The 23,976-nt window shown below is 36.6% G+C and overlaps 1 protein-coding gene and 1 long non-coding RNA gene across 9 annotated transcripts in view; both read right to left on the bottom strand.

Moving 5' to 3' along the window:
- shank3a (SH3 and multiple ankyrin repeat domains 3a) overlaps positions 1–23,976 on the bottom strand; it is a 377,964-nt gene that overhangs the window by 273,039 nt on the left and 80,949 nt on the right. The gene's annotated exons all lie outside the window — the stretch shown is intronic.
- On the bottom strand, positions 19,996–22,965 carry LOC137022752 (uncharacterized). The gene is made up of 5 exons (XR_010895433.1): positions 22,864–22,965; positions 22,114–22,173; positions 21,707–21,786; positions 21,153–21,321; positions 19,996–20,130 (listed from the first exon to the last, which is right to left on the bottom strand). It is a non-coding gene; the product is annotated as an uncharacterized lncRNA (long non-coding RNA).

Consider the following 23,976-nt stretch of genomic DNA (forward strand, 5'->3'; position numbering starts at 1 on the left):
GACTATCTATAGACTAAAGCCGGCCATCACAGCCTTTACATCCACACAGAGACTGAGTGTTTCCAAACATTTCCAAACAGAGTGTCTGCGTGTTTCCAAACGTGTACGTTTAAGTGAAGTTATTTTGCGCTACATTTCTCCAGAGCAAGTTCTTTTGTATGCAAAACAGGAAATAATACAAAATTTTCTTGGCAGACTAAGTGAGGTTATGGGTTTTAGTTCGCATCCCCCTGCTGGGCAGCTCTACCCAAATCCTCCTATGGTTTCTACACAACACAACATGCATGGAGTTGCTCTGCGTATTGCTCCTGCATACAGTCTCCAATGATTCCCCTATTTTCAATCCTTCTGTCAAACAAAGTGAATTATTCATGCTCTCGCTGTACACTACGCTTTGCACACAAACTGGGCAATGTATGCGCATTTTTATTATGGCCAAAGCCTGAACATGTCCAATGTCAGGACTAAACATCTCCCCCTAAAAATCCCTTGAGGTTTGATCTGGATCAGACCCGGATGTGGACCTAAATCTAGATCTTCAGTTTCAAAAATCTCTCACCATCATAATCCAGACCTCAGGGGGGTCTCAGTAGAGTTTAGAGTTGCTGATATCAAATAGTGTGAATAATATTGTTAATGTTTTATTAATGGCAGTTGGATTCCTTTGATAGTGAATAAAAATTTCATTTTATTTATGTAAATGTATCATCTTTCCTGTAAACCCTACTTTGCTGATCCGTTTACACAACAAAATGCTGTACTTATAAATGTAGCTGAGATGTAACTTGTCAATGTAAGATGACTTTCTTTCTTTTCTTTTTTTTTACGGCTGCATTGAAAGATCTTCAGGGGAAGTTCAAATATCTTGATGTGCTTCTTTATCCCTTTATCCCTTCTGTATATTTACAGACGTAGCGCTGAGGATAAAACGGCGTGGAAAAAAAGAAATCTGAACACTGAGTAAACATCAAACAGCACAAACAGAAACATACCTCCAGGGTTTCATAAGACACCACAAACATATCACAACAGCGAGAACCAGAAATTAATGAAGTTACAATGAGAAATGAGTTATTCAGGATAAGGATAAAGGAAAATAAAGAATCATACACTATAAGTCATAAATAGACAATCATGTCTGAGATATTTTGTTATCGTCAGTAGTGTTTTTATGTACTTTTTTTACAGAACTACAAAACACTACCAAAAAAAAAAAGAGCGAGAGATTAAAGAAACTAAACAACTAAAGAAAAGCAAACACTTACATGAATCCCCACCCCAAATTGAGTCAAAGTTGTAGATTGTTGTCAAGTACTTAAATTTAAGTATATACTTATAGTGGAGATTACCAAAATTCACAAGTACTTACTTTATTTATTTAACTTACTGATGAAAGTAAAGTATTTACTTAAAAAAATATATAAATTAATTCATAGTTAAAACATTAAACAACATTAAGTTACAAAATTTTAAATTGCAACGATTAACTGGTTGTTGTAAAAAAGTTATTCCAAAAAATATCATCTATTAGATTATTATTATTATTGCTTGCATTTCAGTCTATATTGAAAGTGGAAAATATTAAAGGGTTAGTTCACCCAAAAATGAAAATGTTGTCATTAATTACTCACCCTCATGTCGTTCTACACCTGTAAGACCTTAGTTCATCTTCGGAACACAAATGAAGATATTTTTGATGAAATCCAATGGCTCTGTGAGGCGTCTATTGCCAGCAAGATAATTAACACTTTCAGATGCCCAGAAATCTACTAATAGACAAGAGAATAGTTTTTGTGCACCAGAAAAACAAAATAACGACTTTTCAACAATATCTAGTGATGGCCAATTTCAAAACACTGCTTTGAAAATTTGCGATTCTTTTGTTTCGAACCCGTGGTTGGGAGCACCAAAGTCATGTGATTTCAGTAAACGAGGCTTTGTTACATAAGTGTTTTGGAATTTCAATAGTTCACGTGTCTTTTGCAGTTTGATACGCGCTCCGAACTGCGGATTCGAAACAAGATTCATAAAGCTTCGAAGATATTGTTGAAAAGTCGTTATTTTGTTTTTTGGCGCATAAAAAAGTATTCTCGTCGCTTTATAATAGTAAGGTTGAACCACTGTAGTCACATGAACTGTTTTAATATGTCTTTAGTAGCTTTCTGGTCATCTGAAAGTGTTAATTATCTTGCTGGCAATAGAGACCTCACTGAGCCGTCAGATTTTATCAAAAATATCTTAATTTGTATTCTGAAGATGAACAAAGGTCTTACAGATATGGAACGACATGAGAGTGAGTAATTAATGACAGAATTTTCATTTTTGGGTGAACAAACCCTTTAAGTACTTTACCTACTGATTTATTTGATTTAAACTATAGGTATTTCCTTTTGCTTAAAATGTAATTAAATTAATTGATTATAAAAAAAATTCCAAATACCCAAAATAAATACCAACAGATTTATAATTATTGTTATTATTATTATTATTGAATGAGTCTACATACAGCATGGCCCCAGCCAAATTAATCTGGACATGCTATTGTACTTAATTTTTCTTATTAGAACACCTAATCGGCTGTGATAGATGTCTAAAACCCATTGTCGCAAACTCCTCATGGTTTATTCGGAGCAGTCATCCTGAAAAACACACCAACACACATAGATAAAGCCCAGTTGTCAGTACCACTGACAGAGCAGGAGAGCACGAAATGTCTCTTATCGGATCAAACAAAGAGCCAATAAGCTTAATGAATTCCGGGTGAGCTCTGAGCCAGCTGTTCTCTAAAGGAAGCTGATTGGAATCAGCCTGTCGTTCTGAATTATCACTTCATTTGGGGCTCACACTCAGGTAGTGAGAAAACCTCACCCGGCACCGCTCTGAAACTTCAACGAGTTAGATGAGGAAGCCATGACTTTTGAAATTGTTTTGTGCTTGTGGTGTCCGCAAATAGTCTCTAGAAGCACACAATCTTATGAAACAGTATCTGCCAATGTAATTCAGGCTCTACAGTTTATGAGGAGATATTGCTTCTCTAAACATTTCTGCCTCTCAAAAGGAGTATGAATTTTGCGCTCTCTGACACGCTTTAGGCTTGCACAAACCATAAGCCTAGCAAATATTTCCTAGCAAATCAAACAGGAACAAAAACAATAAATGTAACCTAATTACGTTTATAAATATGTCCCCACAAGTCTATTCCTATGAAACTGGGAGAAATGGCGGAAATAATTCCAAAGCAAAAGTGAAGACACAGTAAAACCTGAGATAATTTACAGTTCAGAAACTGTCTCCGACTGAGACAGCATTCCCAAAACAAGCTCCAATCTGATTGGCTGGATTTATGTAATTTCCGGGAGTCAGGGTGCTTTATCAGTCCGCTAAGAAACATGTTTACAATGTTCCAAGTTGCTACAGTGAGCACTTCTAAAGAAGAACTAGTTGTTAGACTTAAAGATTCATTACACTTCAAATAGTATTATTTAACACTTAGTAAGCTACCAAGGGTCATGTCCTGTTTACTCACCACCTAACATATGTCCTAACCCGCTACGACTGTGACAACCACCAGGACATTGTCACTTTCACTGTGTGCTGGGTAGCCTGCCCATAGTGAAATCTCATTTTTCAATCCCATTATTCAGAGGGTTGACGTAATTTCCACTGAAACAGGAAGACAGGGCAGGACATATTAAACAGCTCCTCCCCTTTTTTTAAAATAGCCAATATCATTCAGTTTATATCACAGCTTCGCACATTCAGCCCAATGGAAAGCATATTTACACCGTCTGAATGGTTCGATATCCACTATAGTGCACTATGTGTCATTTACCATGTAGAAAATAGTAGATGTGTGAACAAGTGAACTATTTTAGCTGCAGCTTCGGTGTCTATTTATAATGTAGGGGGCGGGGCGCTTTAGAATCTAGAGAGCATTTGATTGGACAGAAAATCTGATGAGAATCTGAAGTGCAGAGTGAAGTCATCAGAATAATTGACCCATATTTGCACAAGTGAGAGACTGTAAATTTTCAATGCTTATATCTTCTAAATGTGAATTTTGTCAATGTTTTGGAGCACCATCTTATAGATTAGACTAACATATTCATACTAAAAGCCAAAAAACTTGTGAAGCAGGACGGCGCGAGAGCCGTGAGAGCGGTGTGAGGCCGGTGGCGTGGTCTTATATCTATGGAGCATCCTGTGCACTGCACCGGTCTTGTATCTCTCACGGAGGAGCCCTGGAAGCATAAAGGGAGGAGCAACGTCAGTGAAGGATGAGAAAGAACCAGGCCTGGATTTATGTTATGTTTTTATTATGTTTGTGTGGGCAGCAGTCGTCCGTGAGGGATTTTAATTTCATATTGTGATTTGTACTAAAGGTGCCCTAGAATCAAAAATTTAATTTACCTCGGCATAGTTGAATAACAAGAGTTCAGTACATGGAAAAGACATACGTTGAGTTTCAAACTCCATTGCTTCCTCCTTCTTATATAAATCTCATTTGTTTAAAAGACCTCCGGAAAATAGGCGAATCTCAATATAACACTGACCGTTACGTAACTGTCGGGATCATTAATATGTATGACCCCAATATTTACATATGCCAGTCCATGTTCAAGGCATTAGACAAGGGCAGCCAGTATTAACGTCTGGATCTGTGCACAGCAGAATCATCAGACTAGGTAAGCAAGCAAGAACAACAGCGAAAAATGGCAGATGGAGCAATAATAACTGACATGATCCATAATTACATTGTATTTTTAGTGAAATATGTAAATTGTCTTTCTAAATGTTTCATTAGCATGTTGCTAATGTACTGTTAAATGTGGTTAAAGTTACCATCGTTTATTACTGTATTTGCGGAGACAAGAGCCGGCGCTATTTTCATTCAAATTTCATTCATGAATTTCATTCATCAACACTTGCAGTCTGTATAATTCATAAACACAGCTTCGTTCTTTATAAATCTCTCCAACAGTGTAGCATTAGCACGTTAGCCACAGAGCATAGCCTCAAACTCATTCAGAATCAAATGTAAACCTCCAAATAAATACTATACTCACAGGAATCGATGCATGCATGCAGCATGAATGACGAACATCTTGTAAAGATCCATTTGAGGGTTATATTAGCTGTGTGAACTTTGTTTATGCACTGTATAACTGCACTTATAGTTGAAAGCTCGGGAGGGCAGGGAGCGAGAGATTTAAAGGGGCCGCAGCCTGAATCGGTGCATAGTTAATGATGCCCCAAAAATAGGCAGTTAAAAAAATGTATTAAAAAAAATCTATGGGGTATTTTGAGCTGAAACTTCACAGACACATTCAGGGGACACCTTAGACTTATATTACATCCCCGCCTCCTTCTTCCCGTATATACAAACTTTGTTACAATTCAATTTTGATTTCGTGGGGACTTTAAAACACCAATGCTAACAAATATATTACAGGGTGCTAGTTTACAATTGTATTAATTCCCACAGGGAAATTACAAGAAGGACTTTAAAAGGTACTTCTACAAACAAAACAAAAAGCAAAAAAAAAAAACAATATACAAAATGAACTTAAAAAAAGATGCTGTTAATGCATATTCTGAATTCAGAAAAAAATGAACGAAACAAAGATAAAAAGAAACAAATAAAGCATAGTCTTTATAGTGTGTACTGACAATGATCAATTGCAGCTCATCTGTAATTAAATAATTGTAATTAAATTCAATGATAATAATTAAATAATTGTAACTGTAATTAAAATGCATAAAATAAAATAATTATAATTAATATAATATAATTTTATCCATTTTGTAGGCAATTAATCGCATACACCTGTAAATTCGCTACAATTTGTAAAACACCTGTATACTGTGTAGATGCTACCCAACAGGCACCAGGTCAAATTGAGAATATAAAGGATGTGTATCATCTTGTAAATGTGTAAGATGATGTGTAAACATCATGTAAATAAAGTGTCACTTTACATATTCTTTCAGAAGCAGCTACCAAAACCACACAGCCAATTACTGGGTTCCACAACACACTCATAACATAACTTACATAGTGCAAAACCTTAAAGTCACAAATCAATTCAAACAGTAAGTGTGGCACATTCTTGCCAAATGATTTGTAAAAGCTCTCACCTCTGGGGTGCTTCAAAGGCAAGCAAGCTAGAGCAAAGCAGCAATCTGAGAGAGTGACAAGTGGTCTTGGTGTGTGTGTGTGTGTGTGTGTGTGTGTGTGTGTGTGTGTGTGTGTGTGTGTGTGTGTGTGTGTGTGTGTGTGTGTGTGTGTGTGTGTGTGTGTGTGTGTGTGTGTGGGTGTGTGTGTGTGTGTGTTGAGTTAAGAACAGCAACAGCTCAGACAGGTTCATTTCATGCTTCCTGCCCCCTTCCTCTTCTTTGGCTGTTGTGCCAAACTGTGTCCTTCAAGAGTAAAACACACACACATGAACACTGCACAGAAGACACACACTTAAGCTGAGCTGAGCCTTCTCCTGGATATGTATCAGTCTATATGTGTGTGAGTGAGTGGATAATTCTGGTGGAAAGGTGGTGTCAATTTTTAAATAGTGAATGGGTTATTTTGTCCTGATTTACTTATATCAAGTGACACCACAAACACACCTTCAAAATCTGTGCTAAATGCAAGTTCGATACAGTGAATTATTATATTATTTTTATATTAAAATTAGAACTATTTTTTAAATTTTTATTTTAAAATAAAAAATAAACTTAAATCAATTGTTTAAAATTAAATATTTTATTTAACATTGCTGTTATATTGTTCGTGTTTTAAAAAGGCAAATCTATTAGAATGATTTCTGAAGCATCATGTGACACTGAACATTAGAGTAATGGATGAACAAAATTCAACTTTGCCATCACAGGAATAAATTACATTTTACAATAAAATGGAACACAGTTATTTAAAATTTTAATAATATTTCATAATATTACAGTTTTTACTGTATTTTTAAACAAATAAATGTAGTCTTGGTGAGAATTTAACAACATTAAAAAAATAAAATAAAAAAATCTTGCAGACTCCAAACTTTTAAAAAGTATATAATGCATATACAGTAGGTAAACGTGATTTCACCAAGTACAACATGTTCCTGGATCAACATCTTTGTTGATCCTGGAACAACATTCCAATCAATCAGCTTTGATGGACAAGATTATTTATGTCAAATTTAGATTACAACCAGGATTAGGTGTAATCATTTCCCTCTGATTTTAGGCATAAGTTATGGGTAGGGTTAGGTTTAGGAGTAGGGATAGGGTTAGGACTAAAACTAGTCAGAAATGTTGTTCAAGGATCAACAAAATATCCTGATCCAGGAACGTTTCTTGCTTGGCAAAATCATGACCAGTGTATAGGTAATGTAATTGCTGTGTAGTATAATCCAACAAAGAGCATGGGACATAATGAACTAGATACAAAGAGATTTCATTGAACATAGAACTTGTAACACACACTACATTTTGTAAACATTGAAGTTGATGACACCGAACAAAGAACAATACAAAGAACAATTACATACACAGGGAATGATAACCAATGGAACAAGAAACAGGTGTGTCAGAAACTATGACAACAAATGTGAACTCAGGCAAAAGTGAGAGGGAACACAGGAAAACAAAACCCTTCTGGAAGGCGTGTCCTTGCATCATAAGTCCGGCATAGCGGGGAAGGATGGGGTTCCAGAGGAAGTTGAGGAGCCGGAGATGAACAAGACCTGGGAGGAGCTGGCATAGGGAAACACCATGAAGGAGACAATGGAGGGAGGAGCCAGGGATGAGACGACAGAAGAAGCCAGAGAGAGACCTAGAGCACAATCATCAGGACGATGGGCCACAGTGGAACAGATAGAGGGAGGAGCCCAGATGGAGCCAAGAGAGGTGGAAACATGAAAGTTGGAGACTCAGCCGGAGCCAAAGGGACGAAGAACCAGGGTGACACAGAAGGCCTGGAGGGCCATGGCAGAGCCAAACGCTCACGAGACCGAGGTGGAGACATGGGCTTGGCAGACTAGGGCAAAGCAGGTGAGACTAAGGACAATGCTGAAACCAGAGGGGGATGGGGGGGAGTGTCCAGGCACAGCGGGACAATTGGAAGTCCAAGGGACAAGGGAGCCTGGCAGAACCTGAGGGAGGATGGACCAAAGTGGAACCAAGCACTGGAGCCAAGGGTGAGCCCATGGGTTGGAGGACCTAGGTGGAGTCCAAGGCTTGGAGGTCCAAAATAGAGCTAGGGGACTGTCATACCAAGGCAGAGCTGGGGCTGGACAGAACCAGCTGTGAAGGAGGAGACTTGGGGCTGGGTGGAACCAGCGGTGATGAAGGCGACTTGGAGCTGTGCAAAACCAGCAGTGATGAAGGACATTTAGGACTGAATGAAACCAGCAGCAACAAAGGAGACTTGGGACTGGGCAAAACCAGTGGGGATGAGGAGACAGGAGACTGGATGGGACCAGTGGGGACTGGAGACACAATGAACTGATATAATCCAGATCACCAAATAATTCTTTGGGAACAGAGCTCAGCAAACACACCTTAGAATCGGGAGTATGGGCAGGGATCCACTCCATGCCCTCAAACTCAGCTAACACTCCCTCTGGAACAGACATTGGTCCTGGCTCTTACGCTTGGACAGATTCTGCAATGGGCTTGGGCTCCAAGATAAAAATGGCCTTTGCTGATGGCCCGTGGTGAATGTGGCTGAAGGCTGGCTGGGCTCTAGGTCCGATGTGGGGTGGCGTTGTCCTTCTCCACAGTGCAAACTGTGAACAGGGATCTACATTGTACCAGGACCCACTCCATGAACTCTGTGAAACTCCCTCAAGGACCTTCCATATGCAGGTGTGCCTTGGGCCACTCTTTACGCCTAGTGTGGTAAAAGATGCAGAGCAAGTGGTCCGGGTATTGAGTGAGGCATTCCAGATCTAAGAAATCCCTCGTGTGGTAATTTTTTGAGTATAATTAAATTGTGCTACTTGTTTTGAATACAAATAAAATATTCAACTTCGCTCCATTTATTTTTCACCAAAAGTACAAAAAACATCAAAGGGCCGACACTTTTACCCAACACTCTGTTTTGGATCAAATAGGAAAAATACTTCACTCTAAAGTAATTTGAATTAAACATGCAAATCCATAAGTTTTTCTCCTGTGTAGAGAAGTGTAAGACTTTTTACCCCTCTGACAAAAATCAAGAAATCACCATCACAGATTTCTATCATAATTTATTGTTATAATAAAATCTTAGACCTTTCTAAAAATGTATAAATGGTGTAATAGTAATATTTTTAGTTTGTTTAACACCATGTCTATACCAGACGCGACCGTGGTCGTGTCGCATTGTGCCGCTAAAAGCTGTCTACAGTGAACGCAACCATTGCAAAAGCCCTTGAACTACATCAGAAATAGAACGGGGAATCCGTTTACTGTCAGAAATCTGTTGTGTCATGTCGCGTCGCTTTGCGCCGCATCCATTGTAGACAATATCACTGATTATAATGGGTTTACACCGCTCGCGTCCGGTATAGACATTGTGTTTTCTATCTTTATCTTGTTCTATCTTTCACGGTTCTGTTTTCTATCTTTAAAAGATAAACTGTTCTTCAGGGAGAAAAAAACCCAACAATATTAATCTTAAATTGTAAGGGAAAAGGCTGTACAACAGCACAAGAAATTTCATTGTGAGACTGTGCACTATCCTTCATGTGACGTGAGATATTCAAGCTAAGACCCCATATACCAGAGGCAGTATAGATGCCTGTAACCAAACAGAATACCAAGTGTTTACTTAGGCAGTGTTTTTCTATTTTCAATGTATTCAGCTATTCACAAAGGTAGGAGCCAGACTGAGGAAGAAAGGGAGAGAGAGAGATGAATAAGAGATCCCTGCGGACGCTGCACTGATATTAATGAGAGCCCTGGTTATTATTGCGGCCAATTTCCTCATCCAATCAGATCGTCTGCTTTCAGAGTGCTCAGGGTTTCCCCTCTAAAGCAAGCAGTACATCACAGACCTACAGAGACTATTGGCTTTTACAGCACCAGCGACCCATCAACCTGAGGACACACACACACCATGCAGGAAGAGTGTTTAAAGGCCAGTGGTTCTTAAATCTCACTCACCTCATTATATTTAAATCTGTTGCACTGATGATACATGTAAGAACCAATGATGTTTGTGTGCAGTGTCATCTCCTTATACTCCTTATATACTCCTCTTCTCCTTATATGTGTACGTGTACTCACATTTTAAACAGCCATTCTACTATATATATATATAACATCAAGGATATTGGCTCCTCTATGCAAAATTAATAGAGCTTTTTTTTTTTTTTTTTTTTTCATCATTAATCATTAAGTGCCAGCATTTGTCACCAATACTAATAAGCAATCAGATTATCACAAATATATTTTCTCATTTTGAAGAGGAGTATGAAAAAATACAAATGGGAACCACTGATTTAAGAAATAAGATATGAGTAACCTAATAAATATAGTCACAGTTAAAGGGTGCTGCAACCCCTCGGCATTGACTATATTCATAATATAGTACAGCCATATGGATTTCAGCAGGACTAGAGTGCTGTATAGACCAATCAGAAGCCAAGACTGGAACTGGTCACTTTATAAACCTAACACTCGTGCACAGGAAGAGAGTATTTTAACGGCAGACTTGTGTAAATTAAAATAAATCCAATAATCAACCTGGCAAATTCCATTACATAAGTAGCATTTTTTTTTACTAGAATATTTATTCATTTTGCTTTAGATATCAGTGGATCCATAAAGGAGAGTGTGTGTTGGTTCTAGCTGGATTCCCACATCCATGAGAAGGTTCTGATGTGAAATGTGTCCATAATGAGATATTTAAAAAAAAAAAAAATAAAAAATAAAAAACGGCTCCATAAACTGCAGCCAATTCAGGCCAGAAAGAGTAATACACACACTCTCTCTCATACACACACAATACACAAAGTTTAAGAGAGCTATAATAGAAAATAGGCCTGTAAAACACTTCTGCAGTTTCTGCAGATAAAGATCAGGGCGGAGTATCAAGGTGAAGACTGCTACTACATCAGTTGTACAACTCAATTAAACATCTGTCAGACTGCAGCGATTGCAAATCTACAGCTCTTTTGTCCAGGAGATTGAGGCCGTAAAAAGCATTTAGGCAAGATGATTTCATATTTTGTACTTCAATAATGAAGCACAGGTACAAAATGACAAGAAATATAAGGAAGATGTTGCAAGAATGTTCATGTTAGAATAAATTATTTCTCCAGTCAGAGAATGTCACAAAATCAAAGCAGTAGGTCAATCATATTCTCAAGTCTAACCCAGGTTTTCTGGAAATTTCCACACATTGATATGAAATGTATGACGATGGTGCCATATCGATATGGTCTGATCTCAAGGTTAAAGGAATGTTCTTGGTTCAATATAAGTTAATGACAGCATCTGTGGCAATTGTGGCAATTAACACTGAAAATAACTTTAACTCTTAGTCTCAAAAACAAACAAAAATTATGTGTATAATATTGCATGAACATGTATAGGGGAAGCCACTGCCCTAAATGTTAAAATACACACTGTTTTAGAAAGTTTAGCCATTATTCTGTGAGTTAATGCGTAAAGCTCTTCTAACAAACTCCACTCATATTAATTGAATTCATCACTTCGTGACTAAAAAAAAGCACATTTTTGATTAGATGAACTATTACAATAAGTTATTTAACAAAAATATCAATTACAATCCTCTAGAACCATCTGGAATATCTTGCCCTATAGATTTTCATTGTAAAAGCATTATTATAAACAATTTTAGTTTCAAGTTTAAATTACTGTCCATGGTAACCAACAGCATGCCACGGATGTTGTTAAAGGGATAGTTCACCCAAAAATGAAAATTTGATGTTTATCTGCTTACCCCCAGTGCATCCAAGATGTAGGTGACTTTTTTTTTCTTCAGTCGAACGCAAATTATGATTTTTAACTGCAACCGCTGCCGTCTGTCAGTCAAATAATAGCAGTAGATGGGAACTTCAACTATAACAGTAAATAAAACTTGCTTAGACAAATCAAAATTAAAACCTGCGGTTCGTGATGACACATTAATGTCCTAAGACACGAAACAATCGGTTTGTGCGAGAAACCGAACATTATTTATATAATTTTTACCTCTAATACACCACTATGTCCAACTCCGTTCAGCTTCCTGTTAGTGAGGTCAAAAAACGCGTTCTTTTAAAAATCATAATTTGCGTTCGACTGAAGAAAAAAAGTCATCTACATCTTGGATGCCCTGGGGGTAAGCAGATAAACATAAAATTTTCATTTTTGGTTGAACTATCCCTTTAATAGAGCTTGTATTGAACCCGGGTCACTCTCTAAAAATGCACCATATCAGCTTTTCCTGTCAGAAGGAAATATGAGAACTCAGCATTTTCTCTGGCAATTCCATTAGAATCTAATCAAGCACAAAGTATTACTGTTAACACTACCAAAAAAACGCTAGAATACTTAAATGTATACTAAAATGGCAAATGGCAACTGGCAAAGGTTGAACATTACATTGGTAACAGAAAAAAATCTAATTTTGAAAATGGCCCCCTCAAGTTTAAGCTCACATTCAAGAATTTTGCACTTGCCTTGACATCATTATTTGCATAACAGAATCTTAAATACTATATTTATTGTTTCTTCACATTTGAATATGTTTCTGCTATTGTATTTGGTTGATCAAGGCACATTTGATTAACATTTTTCCCACTTTCATTTGAACAAACAGATTTCAATGATGGTAGAGAGTAACTTCTAACTAACTTTCCTTTTCACTGCTTCCAACAACCACTAAAAGGTAATTGACACTCTTAATTGTGCACTTCTAGGCAACCATATTGACTAGACAATGTCACTATTTATGTGAATCCTCCATTTGGATCACATCTCAGATGTTAGATATCCCAAACAATTTCCTTTCGCTTAACCACACAAACACTGGCTCGAGTGTCCCTAAACACCTTTAACTTGCAAGCCCATTAATCTATAGCACAATCTTTGGGATTGTACAGTGCAAGCAGCCACGAAGGCATTTATGGATTCAATTAAATCCCAAATTGATTTTGTAAGTGGCCAAGCAATTAGGAGTGGATTTCAACCTCGAATGGAGCACCGGTGGCTTTGATCTTGAGGAGAGCTGAGCCAAAAGCCAAGCACACACTACAAGACTGAAGCTCGTAAGCCTTTCATGTTTTAAGTATGTGAATAATCTTTGACAAAAAGTCAAAGATTGCAGCCAACTCACAACTTTCCCTTAGCTCCTTTGGGACACATACTATTTGAATTTGAATGAAGGACCATTTTTCCCTGTTAAAGACCCTGTTAAATGATTTTTTTTTTTTTTCGTCAGATCTTTCGATCTAATGGACAAAATAAGATCACGCAATTTACATATGAACGCACCCGGAGGTGACAGAAAAACATAAGGAGAGCAGCAGCTTTCGTTTATGCTCTGACAGCTGCAAGACAATGGCGAACGCTGTGAGTAAGTGTTAGAAATCGGGAATGGTGAGAGAACTATGTGCTAGGAACATTTTTCGTCTTCAAACCAAACTTGGATGTTCAGCTTACAAAGTTTAAATCCCGTCAGACTAGTGCGCTTTCCATAATGTTTACGCGTTAATTCAGTAGGTAAAGAATAGGCGGTCTTTATTGACTGTTTGAACATTCAACAACATCAGTATTTCCACTATGAAAGCAATCCAGTCGAAAGCTCAAAACGTTTTACACCCCGTTTACACCTGTATTTAGCGTCATCTAGCCTACTTGTAATCCAATCGACCCATAAGTATCTTAATACCAGGAAACAGGGCCTAAGAAGTAAAATTATTGACAGAACAATAGAACGATAGATAGATGTATAGATCTATAAAAAAGATCAATAGATAGATCGATAAAACAATAGAAAGATACAACGATAGATCGATAACACAATATATAATTCGATCAAACAACATACAGTAAATCAAACAGACAGATGATGGATGGATGGATGGATGGATGGATGGATGGATGGATGGATGGATGGATGGATGGATTTTTTATTTATATGCTTGATCATACTTAATAAATGAACTTTTGTGGACCAAATTTCAATTCAACTAATTTACACAAGACTGTCCTGACTAGCAGTAGAGGAGTGACAAACAACGGCCAATGAAACTGCAAGAGAGTGAAACAGCAAGGAGCAGCCAAAAAAAAAACAAAAAAAACTGCACTGCCACCGACATCTCAAACTCTATCTCGTTCATATTTTTAAGCTCATTTTCCTTGAAATCATTGCAAAAGCGACCGCTAGCTCTACTTCACTGCAAAATAACAGTACGTCGCCTGCAGATTCGAGACGGGCAAAGCTGAGCACCGCCGCTAAAATGAAGTCATCATGCGGCGCAGTCAATTCAGAATGCGTTGCCCATTCGCTACCTTTCAAACACACTTAATTCACACACTCTAATCCAGAGGACACGGGTGCCTTCTCCAAACAGACCAATAACAGCTCGGAGTCACGTCCTTAGCGGCGGTCAATCAGATCAATACCGCACAGGGCTCCATGCGGAGCGCTCATTCTTCTCATCCTCACGTAATGACCTAACACCCGCTCCTCGACGGCGAGGCGGAGGGGAAAAATGAGAGGTTCCTCCTCTCCACGCTCCCGGTGGAGGAAATTAGGCAAGTAAGCAATAGGATTTGAAAGGCTATTGTTGTCGGCATGGGCTCAGTTTCAACAGAGACTGAACAAAATAAACGGCTTATTACTCAGCATTAAGGAACCTTGGAAAAGAGGCATGTTGAGAACATGCGCAAACAACGGGTTCACATTTGTAAACTGACAAAGTAGCACAACAACTGGTTCAATGAACTTATGTATCAGCATTCATGGAAGATGTTTACAATGTAGAATTAACTATTGCAGTCTACTTGTAACATGCGGTCAATAGGAAGCCACTAGATGCATGAACAACAACAGGGAGGCTTTATTCTAAAGAAATTGCTATTTTTATAGCAGTTAATAAAAGAGCCACACAGGTATTTCAAAGGAACTTTCTCTACAAGGGTGTCATTAAATAAAACACTATAATTTAACATAAAACCACATAATTAATGCTAACCAGAACTAGAAACGGGGATGCAATCAGTCTAGGTTTGTCTTGAGCAACATGTTATTTGGCACCACTATCACAGTTAGCAAAACAACATTCAAAAAGACTTAAAAAAATATATAAAAATACTGACTTTTTTGCAATATATTTGAGATGTTAATTATAATAAAGTGATATATAATTAGGGATGGGAATTGTTTAGGAATTTATTGATTCCAGTCCCTTTAACGATTCTTTTAGTACATTTCAAGAAAACATTTTTGGAAAACTAATAAAATCATTTCAATAAGTACATTTAAAACAATTTATGCAAAAGTGAGTTTACTTTAAATCACTTTTTAAAAAGTCTTTTTAGAGGTGGCCTTAACTCAGTGGTCTCAAACTCAATTCCTGGAGGGCCACAGTGCTGCACAGTTTTGCTCCAACCCTAATCAAACACACCTGATCCAGCTAATCAAAGTCTTCAGGATTACTAGAAACTTCCAAGCAGGTGAGTTGGAGCTAAACTGTGCAGAGCTGTGGCCATCCAGGAATTTAGTTTGAGATCACTGCCTTAGCTATATATTAAACAACTAATACAGCTATATATTAAATAACTAAAACATATGTCATTCATTAATATTCATAAAATACTACTGACAAAACATTCTGAGCATCTTTGACTACACCAACTTGGGTCTCACAGTAAACTGCAAGTGTTCACTGATTCACTAAAAAGAACTGGTAACACTTTACAATAAGGTTTCATTAGTTAACAAAGTATTAACTAACATAAACTAACAATGAATAAAATACTTCTTACAGTTTGTTGCATGTTTGTAATCTTTGTTAATGTTAAAGGCACAATATATAAGATTTTTGGATTAAAATATAAAAAAAAACCCCACTAGAACAGTGTTATATATTTTGTTGACTTGTGTACTTACATTATTTCAGATGTTTAAATCTAGAGAAATAAGCAATTTTAACCAGGACACGGACCGTTTCCATGTGTTGCCTATCAGTGAAGTCATACCATGTTACCCTTGCTTTCCGGTTTTATTTTGTGGAAACCATGGAAACACCAAAGATGCTTAAATATATGACATGTTTTTTTTAGACAAGGGAACAACAGGATACATTTATAGACAGAAAACTAGGCTAATTAATGTTATATAGCTCAACACGTTTAGTCTTTTTGTTTGAATCTCGTTTTCTTGATTTTCTGTGACAGCGTGTTTTCACCATGCCTCAGAGACAACACTATTTTGTCAAGTGGCTAATATAGCATAATCAGATGCAGCTTTATTTTTAGTAACAGTAATGTAGCATTTTCTCCTTAATCGAATGCCATTTATCAACACAAGCCATCATTTATTAATATGATACTCTAATATTGATCTAGCTGCAGTGTGCAACAAGTATGTCATAGCAGCCGCCGAACGCACAGAGTAACGTTATAGCATCATTTTCAACACACTCAAATGTATCTAATATGATAAAACAGCTCTGCGTTTCCCCACATATGCTTGACCGGAAGAAAGAAGCAGAAGTGGCGACATAATGTCAGTATAATAAAAGTATAATAAAAGTTCCACTGTTCTCGAGACATGTGTCACGCTCGTCTCTCATTAGCAATCACTCCAGTGGCCTTGTTCAGCTCCTACAGCACCCGGCCCTGCGCTGCTTCATACTATAGTAATGTTAATAATCTCATCCATGAGCATGATTTTTGTCGAGTCCCATCATGATTCTTTTCCACCAGCTGTGAGTTGAAGATCTCAGCATCATCAAGCTACGCCTTTGTTTTGAATAGGCGACCTCTAGCGGCAAAAATTTACATATTGTGCCTTTAATGGTAGTTAATAAAATTACAGTCATTCATTGTTTGTTCATGGTAGTTCACAGTGCATTAAAGCGGAACTCAGTAAGATTTGCGAAGCTTCCCCTACAGGTTCCTTCAGTGAATCACACTGTCGTAAATACTCCAAGTGCAGCTCTGGACTACAATGACTACATCGCTCACCAGCGCAGTAGTTTTGCAAATACAGTACAAGAAAAGTCATACAGTACAGTAAAGTCATAATATATACATTGTTTTTGAATTACCGTAAAGTATGAATTACGGTAAGTTAATTCGAATGTGAACATGAGGCGAGATTGTGTCAGGTTGGCGCAGCTCAACTTGCAAGTGCTGTTTTTTGGCATAGATGTGCCAGATTAGTTAGTGTTTGCCTCAAACACACCACTACAAGTCAATTAACCATCGTAAGGACTTAGAAAACTATTTATGAAGGTAAAAAAAGTTACTTAGTTCTGCTTTAATGTTAGCAAACAACTTTTGATTTTAATAATGTATTAGTAAATGTTGAAATGAACATTAATTTATAATAATAAATGCTGTAGAAGTATTGCTCATTCTTAATTCATCTTAACTAAAGTAGTTAACTAATGTTAAAGGTGCCCTAGAACTTTTTAAAAGATGGAATTTAAGTCTAAGGTGTCCCCTGAATGTGTCTGTGAAGTTTCAGCTCAAAATACCCCATAGATTTTTTTTTTATTCATTTTTTTAACTGCCTATTTTAGGGCATAATTAGAAATGAGCCGATTCAGGGTGTGTGGCCCTTTAAATCTGGTGCTCCACACCCCAAGAGCTCGCGCTTGCCTTAAAGAGCATAAAAAAAGTTCAAACAGCTAATATAACCCTCAAAATGGATCTTTACAAAGTGTTCGTCATGCAGCATATCTAATCGCGTAAGTACAGTGTTTATTTTGATGTTTACATTTGATTCTGAATGAGTTTGAGGCTATGCTCCGTGGCTAACGGCTAATGCTACACTGTTGGAGAGATTTTTAAAGAATGAAGTTGTGTTTATGAATTATACAGACTGCAAGTGTTTAAAAATGAAAATAGCGACGGCTCTTGTCTCCGTGAATACAGTAATAAACGATGGTAACTTTAACCACATTTAACAGTACATTAGCAACATGCTAACAAAACATTTAGAAAGACAATTTACAAATATCACTAAAAATATCATGTTATCATGAATCATCAGTTATTATTGCTCCATCTGCCATTTTTTGCTATTGTCCTTGCTTGCTTGCCTAGTCTGTTGATTCATCTGTGCACATCCAGATGTTCTGCCCTTGTGTAATGCCTCGATCATGGGCTGGCATATGCAAATATTGGGGGCATACACCCCGACTGTTACGTAACAGTCGGTGTTATGTTGAGATTCGCCTGTTCTTCGGAGGTCTTTTAAACAAATGAGATTTATATAAGAAGGAGGAAACAATGGAGTTTGAGACTCACTGTACACTGTAAAAAATTGACTGTAAAATTTACAGTAACTTACTGGCAACTTTGGTTGCCAGCAAGACTGTAAAATTTACAAGAGTACTATAAATCATTAACTACAAATGTACTGTAAAATTTACAGTAACTTACTGGCAATTTTGGTTGCCAGCAATACTGTAAAATTTCCAAGAGTACTGTAAATCATTAACTACAATTGTACTGTAAAAAAAAACACAGCACACTGTATATACGCTGTACATTTCTTACAGCTGTAACTAAAATTAAAGTAGAAATAATTATGAATGCAAGTGAAATTACAAGAGCAACAATGAACTTACATGTACTGCTATACATTTTACAGTAAATTAGAGCATTTTATGTGGAATTCAATTCACTATTTGTTTGCTGTAAGTTAAAGCATTTTTGTCAAATAAAACTCACAATAACAGGTTCAGTAACATAACAAATTTATTGTAATGGTTATTTAACACAACCAGATACCAAAAAATGTAACGGGACAAACAAACCAAAAAAAAAAAAAAAAAAAAAAAGGAGATTGCACATTACATGTAAGTCTTTAGCCTTGGAAAAAACCTCAGAGAACAGCAGCACTTAAAGGGATAGTTCACCCAAAAATGAAAATTTGATGTTTATCTGCTTACCCCCAGTGCATCCAAGATGTAGGTGACTTTTTTTCTTCAGTCGAACACAAATTATGATTTTTAACTGCAATGTCGTCTGTCAGTCAAATAATAGCAGTGATTGGGAACTTCAACTATAACAGTAAATAAAACTTCCATAGACAAATCCAAATAAAACCCTCCGGCTCGTGACGACACATTGATGTCCTAAGACACAAAACGATCGGTTTGTGCGTGAAACCGAACAGTATTTATATAATTTTTACCTCTAATACACCACTATGTCCAACTTCGTTCAGCTTCCTGCTAGTGAGGTCAAAAAACGCGTTGTGGTGACGGAAGTGATGTCTCGCCCATATACTTCAATGAGCGCGAGACATCACTTCTGTTGTCAGAGCGTGATCAGACCTCACTAGCGGGAAGCTGAACGAAGTTGGACATAGTGGTGTATTAGAGGTAAAAAATGATATAAATACTGTTCGGTTTCTCGCACAAACCGATCGTTTCGTGTCTTAGGACATCAATGTGTCGTCACGAGCCGGAGGGTTTTATTTGGATTTGTCTAAGCAAGTTTTATTTACTGTTATAGTTGAAGTTCCCAATCACTGCTATTATTTGACTGACAGACGGCAGCGGCTGCAGTTAAAAATCATAATTTGTGTTCGACTGAAGAAAAAAAGTCACCTACATCTTTGGATGCACTGGGGGTAAGCAGATAAACATCAAATTTTCTTTTTGGGTGAACTATGCCTTTAAATATTAACTATGCAGTGCACACATTCCTAAAGTGTTCTAAAGTCATAAACTAAAGACATGGTCTGAACTGTGCCTACCTTAAAGGCAAGAATATGAACTTGGAAATCGGGTCAGTCTCTGGTATCAATTTGTTGGAATACTTTAAATGACAAGCCATTTAAAGTCCATTAGTTTATGTAACAGTGTGCATACATGTGGGTTCATTCCATGCATTTTCTTGTCTCGCTTTCCAGCAGCAACTTTTGATCCAGTTTCCGGGTTGATGCCCACAAGTCCTCTGTGTGAAAAAAAAAAAAAAACAAACACACCATCTAATTATCAAAAACATTATAGACTTAAAAATAAAATACAAAATTAATCAGACAATTCAAATTACATTTAATTTCAATGAAGAGTTCGGGTCATATTTAATTTTATCAGAAATTAATGTAAAAATATTTAGCCTTCAATGTTTACAATAAATAAAATGTACAGATTATATTATTATACAGATTTAAAAACGCATTTCTAAAAATTTGGCTATAGAACATGTAAATCATTGCACACTGCAATCCACTGCATCTAGTGCATTGTCTACAGGAAGACTGCCGTGATTATACAGCTGTTAAATGATCTCCTTAAGAGATTTAAGATAAGGTAGTTGTACTGTATTGGAAGTGCAACCACATTTTGTAAAATGCCATAAAATCAAGAATCTGTGATGTCAATACTCTTTCAACTTTAACTGAAAAAAAAAAAAAGTACAAAGAAAATATTTCCAGAATTTTCGCTGACCAACTTGTTTGTATTTAATAAATAAACAAGTTTAGATATTGATGGCTGCAACACACTCTAAAAAAGTTGTGACAACATGGGAAATTATAGAATTGTTATTCTTTTTAATTATCTTTCATTGTTATTTTAGTCAATATAATAATTTTTTTTATTTTTATATGGTTTTTGCATTGTTTGTAGTATTTGAATTATTTGCATATTTATAATAGATTATTTGCTACAGTTGTGCTATACTTAACTGCTATACTCTTGGCATTCTACTGCTTCAAAAGCAACTTGAAGCATCTGCTTGTGCTCGTCTAGTTTTTAATCCAGATGCACCTTGCAATTTTTAGTAACATGCAGTGAATAAAATAATTCTCTATTCAGTATGTGGTTAGCAATTTTTTGTTGTTCATTTGAAAACTTTTCCATAAAATATCTAATTCTGATAAACTATCCTAAATTGAAAACCTAAAAGTAAAAAAAAAAAAAAAAAGTGAAAGTAACAATAAATATTGAGTAAGATTTTATGCTCTGAAATACCTCTGAATAAAATCCAGCGTGCATGCAGCATCATCCTGATAAGCAAGATTCAAGTTGTAATAGGTCGCAAACAATGCTGCCAGACCCTCAACAAATGCCTCTGAAAATGGGCCCAGGACAACTTCCCTCTCGACGGACAACATCCACTTGCTTGGGGTCATGGATTCACCTATAAAAAATAAAATAAGAATATGGCAGGGCATAGATTAATAATTGTTGTATAGCTCATGTTAAAGGGATAGTCTGAAAAGAATTAAATGAAGTGAAAATTACCATGATTTACTCACGATATCCTAGGAGTAAATTACTTTCTTCTTTCAGACAAATACAATCAGAGTTACATAAAAAAATAATATAAAAAGTCCTAGCTCTTCTCAGCTTTATTATGGTAATGAATGACAGGCAAGATGTGAGTAAATCATGATGTAATTTTTAATTTTTAGACAGACACTATACACTTTGGGACTTATAATGAAGACTAATGTTACGAATAAGGAATTTTGTTGAAGGGATAGTTCACCCAAAAATGAAAAATTTTATGTTTATCTGCTTACCCCCAGGGCATCCAAGATGTAGGTGTCTTTGTTTCTTCAGTTGAACACAAATGATGATTTTTAACTCCAACCATTGCAGTCTGTCAGTCAAATAATGGGAGTAAATGGTCACACAATTTAAAAGAGTCAATAAACACGCTCAGACAAATCCAAATTAAACCCTGCGGCTTGTGAAGGCACATTAATGTCCCAAGACACAAAACGATCGGTTTGTGTGAGAAACCAAACAGTATTTATATAATTTTTTACCTCTAATACACCACTATGTCCAGCTGCATTCAGCAATCACTTAGTGAGGTCTGATCGCACTCTGACAACGATGTCTCACGCATATACGTTAATGAGAGCTAGACATCACTGCCGTCTTTATGTGTCCGTGATACATGTGATGCAAATGTAGATCTCACCTTAAATGTCATGTTGCAACCAAATGGGCACTGGATCTCCAGACCTGACTGAATATGGCTCTTTAAATGAGACAAAAGCTGTGTTAGGGTCCCACATTGAACTTCACAAAAGTCTACATGGCATTTAAATGTTTTATCACACATCTGTGCCTGATGCTCTTTAGCAGCAGACTGGTGATGTTCCCTGTGATTTCTGTATATGTGGGACTTCAATGAAGAAAACAGTGAAAATATGTGGGCAATCAGGTAACTTACAGCACATCTAAAACCTGATTTAGGCACATTTCTATGCAATTTCTCATGCGGCACAAAACTCAGGATTGTACTGCTCTCATTATTACAAAAGTGACAGATAAACATTTTCAACTTTAAAAAAATATAGACTTCACAAGCTAATAAATGCACAGCAATAAAGCATGTGCACTGCAAACTAACGTTAGTCAAGTTAAACACTAACTGCATAAAACATACACAATCAAGTTAAAAGCTTAAAACGTTTAAAAGCTTACATGTCTACTATCAACAACAATGTAAAAGATGTTATATACCGAGCAGTTATCAAAATTTTTTTAGTAAAATGACAGCCCGGCCACACTTTAATGGTGAAGAAAATATAGACAGCTAACGTTAATCGTTAATCTGTGACGACTCATCAAGCATCATACTCATCATAAAATTGGACAAATAATCTAGATTATACATTTTGCAACGTGGATGTAAAAAGGATTCCATATTGTAGATGTAACACACCTGAACTCGCTCTCATTAGCGATCGTCCTCCTCCTCCTCCTCCTCCTCCTCCTCCGGTAACCGTAGAGCACGATGTGAACGCGAAAATTGAGTGCTGGTGATGATGACCAACGGCTCTGATGATGACGAAAGCGCGTAGAAAGTCCCAACTTCTTTTTTGGTGTTTATTGGCGGTTGGCAACCTAGCTTATTGGTGCATTATCGCCACCAACTGGAATGGAATATGGATCAAGTTGTTTGCTTTTATAATTTATATTTAGTTAAATTAAAGGTAGGCACAGTTAAATTACATTAATTTATACAAATATAAATAAACATAAAAACCAAGCAATGGAAAGTCCCAACTCCCAAGATGTCCACTGAAGATGACAAAAACTTTTGCAACTGTTTTTTTCTTCTTCTTAAAAAAGCATTACTGCAGAAGTCATAGGAACATTCAGTAACAGTGATCTACCTTAAAAAAAAAAAAAAAAAAAACACAGTATCTTATTGGACCTCTAAAATTCACAGCAATTATGCATGCTCGCATGCTCCCACGTGGCAAAAATACAGTTATGCTGTAAAATTAAAAAAACAGTCGTCTACTGTAAATATTTACTGTAAAAACTACAGCAATTTTTAACAGTGTATGTCTTTTCCATGTACTGAACTATTGTTATTTAACAATGCCGAGGTAAATTCAATTTTTGAATCTAGGGCACCTTTAACTAATAAACCTTATTGTGAAGTGTTATTGAATCCTCAGAACCATGTGGTGTGTAATCAGACTGTACTGGTTGTGCTATGTGCATTTGTGAAAACCAGTAATTTTATGAATAAGTTTATGATTCTCAAATCTACTAATAAGGAGAAAGGTCAGCAATGTAGACAAAATGCAATGCAGCATACACTACTACATAGAACCCGAATGCATAACAGAGAAAGACTCAAACGGGCTTAAAAAGACTTTAGAAACTTGCCCAATTAGCATATTCTCATGAACTAGCAACACAATTGCAATAATGAGAATCTACCACCATTGTTAAGTGCAGTGAACAATATTGACAATACTGACTCGTTAAAGCATATAGATGATGTTCTCTAGAGCTCTATAACATTTGGACCAATATCACA

This window comes from Chanodichthys erythropterus, chromosome 7, assembly GCF_024489055.1.
Source record: "Chanodichthys erythropterus isolate Z2021 chromosome 7, ASM2448905v1, whole genome shotgun sequence".
Taxonomy (NCBI): domain Eukaryota; kingdom Metazoa; phylum Chordata; class Actinopteri; order Cypriniformes; family Xenocyprididae; genus Chanodichthys; species Chanodichthys erythropterus.